The sequence below is a fragment of the Cyprinodon variegatus genome, unplaced genomic scaffold (assembly GCF_000732505.1).
Source record: "Cyprinodon variegatus isolate N-32 unplaced genomic scaffold, C_variegatus-1.0 Scaffold2571, whole genome shotgun sequence".
NCBI lineage: Eukaryota > Metazoa > Chordata > Actinopteri > Cyprinodontiformes > Cyprinodontidae > Cyprinodon > Cyprinodon variegatus.
The window spans coordinates 13,950-21,403 of record NW_015153024.1 but is presented as its reverse complement, the minus strand read 5'-3'; the positions used below and the strand labels follow the sequence as shown (position 1 = coordinate 21,403).

The 7,454-nt window shown below is 33.8% G+C and overlaps 1 long non-coding RNA gene across 1 annotated transcript; it reads right to left on the bottom strand.

Annotated features, from left to right (window-relative positions):
• Positions 1-3,137: 3,137 nt before the first annotated feature.
• LOC107080954 lies at positions 3,138-4,680 on the bottom strand. The gene is made up of 4 exons (XR_001481005.1): positions 4,544-4,680; positions 4,070-4,111; positions 3,812-3,881; positions 3,138-3,673 (listed from the first exon to the last, which is right to left on the bottom strand). It is a non-coding gene; the product is annotated as an uncharacterized LOC107080954 (long non-coding RNA).
• Positions 4,681-7,454: the final 2,774 nt, after the last annotated feature.

Genomic DNA, 7,454 nt, shown 5'->3' with positions numbered 1-7,454 from the left:
TGGAGGTAGCAGATGCTCAGTTCCATAAATGTAAAGGCACAGAAAATGAAACAGAGGCATGCAAACTTGAAAACACAAAGTAAGAAAACTAATTTATTGGAAAATTCTGTAAAAAAAAAAAAAAAAGTATAATATTGTAAAATGAACTCGAACTGCAAAGGAAATCTCTGTAAATGCCAAAATCTGCAGTAAGTTTAAAAAAATCAAAAAGGTGCAAACCTGTTACACAAACCAATGTGCACCAGACCAGTAGGGGGCGTGAATCACAACGTCTTATGGGACAAGACTCTAATGGAAGGAAAGATTTTCTGCAAGCAGCCTACTTTTTCCTTTTTTTTTCTTTTTTTTTTTTTTCTTTTCAATCGTCATAGTTCATCATGATCTTTCTGCAGGAATTATTTTGTTTGTTGCTTATTTTAGTGTAATTTCGGTGTCTTTCTTTTGGTTTTTATGGGGGCTAGGTGTTTATGGTAGAATTTAACCTTTTAATTTTCAATACAATGTATGATTATATAGATGTGTTTGCTTATTTTGTTTGCTAAAAAATACTAATGTAAAATTACTTTACTTGTTTTTAAAATCTAACTTAAAAAAACACTAAAGAGAGTACTACAGCTAATCAAATAACCCTATTGTGGGTGATTTTCATTTTGGTTCAATTCACGTTTTGTTGAATTAACTACAGTATATCTACTCCAATGTAAAAAGTTTGCAGAAAATAAATGATTTGCCTTTTTCTTCTGCTGCTTCATCCTGTCTCTGACTATGTACCTTTGGACGAATCTTCCCATTTAAAAATAGTTTCTTCTTCATGGTTGCCCTATGCTTTACTGACACAAAGGACTGCATCAAACAAAGGTTCTGATAAAATCACCAGTTTTTCCTAAATCTTTTTTATAAATTAGATTCCATTATGAACTTAGATTAACTTCACTGTAGAATCACTGGATAAACTCTATTGTTTTTTCCTGAAATTGAATTAAACTTGATTCAGTTCAAATTAAATTGGGTTATTCTAGCTAACATTGAAGTGATAAATATTTCTCTGCTCTATATGGTAAATTACCTGTAACATAGATTGCACCTTTTAATGTGCCATTTTGCTTCTCATCCATTCACAGTTAGCTTAAACTGCCCTGAGGTGCACAGAACCGTTTGTTCACTGATTGGATAAGATCAATGCAGGGTGTCATCATAGTTCAGGGACGCATGCAATTCATGCTTTTGACTGTTAAATAGAAAAACTCATGTCTACATGTACATAAATACATGCTTTCTAGGGTTAATAACAAGAGACCGTCAGTCAGATGCTTTACATGAACTTCCTCTCACTGCCCACCAGAAAATCCTGCTGTGTACCCTTTGGCTTCTAGTGGAAAGTAGTAACGATAAAGCAAATGATACATACATAAAAAAAATGATCTTTCTTGCCAACTTCTCCATAACAAAATTTGTGTAACATGATGATGATACTTTTTTTTAATTTTATACAGACATCTCACCAGCAAAACGTAATAACAATAAATAGTTTCATATTTCTAAGTGTAAATATAATACTACCTACTACTTACTATCAAATTTACATTCTCAAGTGCATGTTAATGCACAACTTATTCGGTGACTGTGAGTCTGAAAAGGAGTATGATGAAGGTTAACATATATAATCATACCCCTTTTCCATTTATTAATTCATAGCATACATTGTCTCCTTGTTTCCAGTATCCTTTCCAAAAGGGGGAAAAAAAGAAAAACAAAACAATGATAATAATAACTATATTAATATTTCCTGAACCAGATGAAAATAATACCTACTTCCATAGATATATATACATATGTATCTACCTGCATATATACATAAATATTATATACCTATTTGCACGCCCACACATATTTACACACTCTTACACAAACCTGAACCCAATTTCCCAAGTCATTCCCAGTGCTGTAGTTCCCAGCCAAATTTATCACATCTTTTCATCCTTATACTTTTGAATACTAACCATTTTAAATCTTTTCTTAAAACACCTCACGCCTGGACTTTGCTTAAGCTCTTTAGTGAGTTTATTCCAGATTCACTCCAATGATAGAAATGCACAATCTTTTCATTGTTATTCTATAGTCATATCCCTCCACATGTTAACCTATAATAGTTTTGGTTATAAAACTTTATTTCATTTTTAACAAAGCTGTTTAAAAATACTATTTCTCCACACAGAAAAAAGCATGTGTACCAAATTTTTCATCATCATGCAAACAAAAATTATATTTATAAACTTCTGTTTGAGGCTCAGTTTTCGTTTAGTTCTCAAAAAAGCAAAAATTGGGCCAAGTTACAAATAGATAAGAAACAATATTCTAAGCTCCAAATACATATGATTAGTTTGTAAAAAAAGATCATCAATACAAACAGGTTTCCCCAGTACCATATCACACATGTATACTTACATAGCCAATTTAGTGATGGGTTATACATCTCGTAGCTGGAAGTTTTAATAGTTGGAAAGAGAAAACCATATATTTAAAACCTGCTGACAAAACATTTCAATACTTTATTATTCAAGGTTTGCAGCGTTGTGATTGATTATATGCCGGTATGGTTTGATTTCCCTGAAAGTGTACAGGAAAGCATTTACTGTTTATCTTATCACAAGCCACAGTTACATATTGATAACTTATGGTCAGCAACTTAACTTTACAATTGCTGATGGATACTCTTAAACCATAAAGCAAAAATGATGTGTTACTTGTGCATAAATTGCCTGTCTGCCACCAGCCAAAGCCATTGCAGTTCTGAAGAATATGGATTTCATCTCCTGTCTTCATAAAGGACTGAATAGGTAGGTTACAGAATCTCATTTGCTGCAAATATACAAAGAGGTTGTCTTTCAGATGACTCATGCTGATTTTTTCTGAGACAAGCATAAATAATGCAACATGAAAGCAAAACTATAAGAAGAAGAGAAAATACTATAGAATATAATCCAATCATTCCCTGATTTTCAGTTGGAGGGCTGACAGTTGTAAACTGAGGCACATATGGAGGAGGCTCTGTAGTGAAGGACAGGAGAAAAACATTTCAAATGTCCAAATAAAACAGGAACTGTTTATTTTTTACATTTATTACAGTATACCTACTTACCAGTAACATTAAGAGTAAATTTGCCCTTGCCGAGGCAACAGCCTATTTGCAGTTTACAGGCATATTCTCCAGAGTCTTCAGTCCTCAGTCTGGATACATGGATGCTGATTCGTCCTTCTCTGAAGACGTCTTTGTCTCTCTGGACTCGTCCTGAAAACTGTTCATCCTGAGATTCTGACACCTCAACACCATCATGGACCACATACTCATATAACAATGTCTGTTTCAGAATCAATAGACAATAAATGACTAAATATATGTTCTTTTGGGGGCAGACCGGTTTGGTCTCGAAGGTCAAATCAACTGTGATGTTGTTGTTCTTCTCTCCATGATAGATTGTGTCTGTTGCTTTCACTTCTATTGGTTCTAGAGGTAAATAAAAGTTACAGAGAATCAGGCCCTATAAAAAGGGGCAATTAAAACTCTTTTGTAATTACAGTATTTTCTTCGGTCTCTTTGGTAAGATTTTACTTACCAACCATCGGAGAAATAAGATCAGTTTCAGCAAATTTGTCCAGACTACAGTCTTCTATTCTGAGTTTAGAAATAGTTTCATTAGGACTTCTCTGAGGACGGTTTTGTCAAATGAATTCATCTTTCCATCATAATATAGTAAGACTCTATGATCTTTTGGCTGACAACAGTTTATGGTGAAAAAATAAAAAAAAAAACCTTGAGGAGCTGTATGGTGTGTTGGTCCCCTCCTGCTTGATTTTCTTGTCCCTCTCCCCATGACAGGATCCTGGTCCAGGAGAAAAGGACAAAGTGAGAAACTGAAAGCTGGAGCAGAAAATGTGGCATTGCACTTTCTGGGTGTTCCTGATGGGTTATTTTCCAGTGGCCACGATTAAATATAACAATTTTAATAGCAATAGGCTCTCGCAGCCTTCGCTGCTTGGGCCTAACTAAAATCATGATATGCAAACTAACCACGGTAGCAGAACAACATCATGAATGGCAGGATAATTTTCCCTGTGAGATAGGGAAGAAAATGTTTAGTTATTACAACAGGAAAGAATTGTCTATTGTCTAACTTAAACTTTAGCTATAGCAAAATATTATTTGGCAATCCTAAGTAAGATACGTCAGTTTTAGCAAAACAAAAAAACAAAAAAAAACTGCTTTTTGCTGGTTAATTTATTTAGTTAGTGCTTAGTTGATAACTAAAATATTCATTTAGCCTAGACTCCCTGACAATAAAGTCGGTTACAAGTCATTAAAACATTTTTCTTAAAGGTACTTTACTTTACTTTTAAAGGTACTTTATGCAACAGAAGTAATTTTTATGTGCAGGTTTTGCATTCCTAAAAAAATATAAATAGTACATGTACTTTTAATCTCATAGATAGATATAATAATTAGATACTATTAAGCAGTTCAACCAAACTCTCAAAAGATACTTACATTTAGAGGCAGGAAAAAAACATTTTAATATCCAAATCATCTGTACACTAACAGTTGTTAAAAAGCCTTCAAACTAAAAAAGAAAATGTTTTGAAAAGAAAGCAGAATTCTGTTTGAGCCTCAGGACGAAGTAGGTTCTGTTTTTACAGGATGTGGAAGTGATCATGTGGTATATGGTCATTTGATAAGGCAGATTTGGCTTTTAAGGATGAGAAACTTGAAATAGATTCGCTTTCGTGTTCTTCAAAAACCTAAATCCACTTGTCACGAGATATCATGTGAGATGACAGTGATTTACTGAAGCACTTATGATGTGTCATGATAATCTGGGAAATGTTTTTCACTGGTGTTGTTGTTGATGTAATCTGTTAGTGTTTGTTTAACATATAAAAGACAATAAAAAAACACCTAAACTTGAATCAAACAAATTGATGCTGAATTTCTGCGGAAGAGCTGTTACAGATAAAAAAAAAACTGTGAAAAAATGTATTGGAACAAAGCCCCAGCAGTTAAAAATGAATTAATTATTGCGAGCTAAAACTGTTAGAAATATTAACAATATTAACACTTTTAAACTTCTGTTTGAGTTTCAGAATATAAGAATCTATAAATAAATTGTTGGTATGATAATAAATATCAACCTTGTGAACAATTCGAATGGCTAATTTGTAATGTGCATAATGGTTGAAGGGAAGTTTTGTGAGTGTCGCCCCATATTTCCACACAGTAACTTAGATATGGGAAAAATAAGTACATAGTAAAGGATATGAAGGGCAGAGTAGTTTATCAATGTTCCAGCATTAGAGAGAACTGCAATACTTCTAGCTTTTTTTTTTTACATATTTAACATGAGGTTTCCAACACATCTTATTATGACTTAATACACCCAAAAACCGAATGTTATCAACTATTACATGTAAATCCCTATACCTTTTACAATTCCCAAATATTATAAACTGGATTTTATCTACATTTACTGATAATTTGTTAATATGAAACCAGTTTTTCAATTTACAGGACTCTTAATTTCTTTCTATCAAAAGCTTCCCATTGTCAGGTTTCCTGTGTGTGGGTTAGTGCAAGTTGTGCATCTCTACTATAGAGGATCTTTGTGGAGAACTTGGGTAGCCTACAAAGGGGAATTTAATCTTGATTATCATAGTGCTGGTATTAAAAGAGTACCAGAGCCTTCTTTCAGTGCTGGTTCCTTGTGTGTTGTAGATGTTTTTTGTTGCTTCCTAGTCTCATGCTTCCCTTGAGTATTTTTCCTGAAGTTTTTTGGTTTTGTTTGGTTTTCATTATTTTTGTATTTTGGTGTTTTGCCTCTGTTTCCCTTGGCATTACATTAGACCATCCAAACCCATCGGTGCCTACTTCTCTCTGCATTTGGGTCCTCAAAACCTCCACCAAAGCTGACACCCCCTGAAAAGATGTTTGTATCACCTTCAAATAACACAAAATTAAGTGTTTTGGAAACCTTACATATATAATTTATGTATAAGGTAAACAACGTTGGTCCTAATACTGAGCCTTGGGGAACACCACAAGCAATTATGACTGGAAATTACCCAATTGCACAAATTGTTGCCTGTTGCTGAGATAGAAAAGAATAGAATGAAGATTTTTTTTTTTTGCAAAACTAATCCTCTTAGACCATAGTGCTTGAGTTTCTTGATGAGTATTTCATGATCAATTGTATTAAATGCTTTATTTCAGTTATAAATAACCCAGCAGGTAACCTGGTAACCTCTTCTATTAAATGAATAACAGCCATCTCTGGGGATCTTTGTGACCTAAATCCATACTGACTCTCAGCGAGTAGTTGGGGTTTACTACAAGATCTATCCAATTTAGCAACAATTTTTTCCCCCCAAATTTTCGAGATTTGTGGAAGTGATGTCTATTCTTAGATTTTTTTTGTGGGATGACTTTTGCAATTTTCCTTTTTTGTTGAAATATACCTTTTTGAATTGACAAGTTACAAATATATATTAGCAGCTGAATAATTTCCATGATAACCTTCTTTTTTATTATTATTATTATTATTATTATTATTATTATTATTATTATTATTATTATGTCAATTACATTGCAGTCAGTTTACCTTTTATTTTTCCATTTATTTACTTTATCATTTTTGTCCTTCCTCTGCTGTGAAACATAACATGATGGACTTTGGTCACACAGAGAGAGGAAAGGACCAAAAATGGGAAATTAAACTGTGCGTATAAGTAGGCCTTCAGTTGATTTTAAAATTCATTGACTCACATTCAGGTTGCTCAGTGGCGCAGTGGGTAGCACTGCTGCCTTGCAGCAAGAGGGTTCTGGGTTTGATTCCCAGCCCGAGGTCTTTCTGCATGGAGTTAGTATGTTCTCCCTTACCATGTGTGGGTTCTCTCCGGGTACTCCACCTTCCTCCCGCAGTCCAAAAACATGATTGTTAGGTTAATTGGTTTCTCTAAATTATCCTTAGGTGTGAATGATTGTCCAGGGTGTACCCCGCCTCTTGCCTGTAGACAGCTGGAGATAGGCACCAGCACCCCTTGCGATAAGTGTGACCGAACATAGATGGATGTCTCACATTTTTTGGAAAGCCCTTTAAAAAGAATATTTGAAAAACTTGACTTGTTTTACAATTACTAATTAATTTAATTCTGCTGTAACTATTAGATAAACTCTAGTGATAGTGATAAAAGGTTCCTGAAAGCCTAGAAGTTTACCAGCAAATAGATGAATTACATTTTTGAACAAACAAGGTTTTATTCAGTGTCGTCAATCACCCCCTGGTGGTCAATGCCTGTATTTCAGTTTTGCTTACTGAAGATAGTTATTGAAAGTGTGTTTGCCTGCATCCAAAACCCATAGCATGTAAAAAAAAAAAAAAAAAAAAAAAAAAAAAAAAATGGGGTTT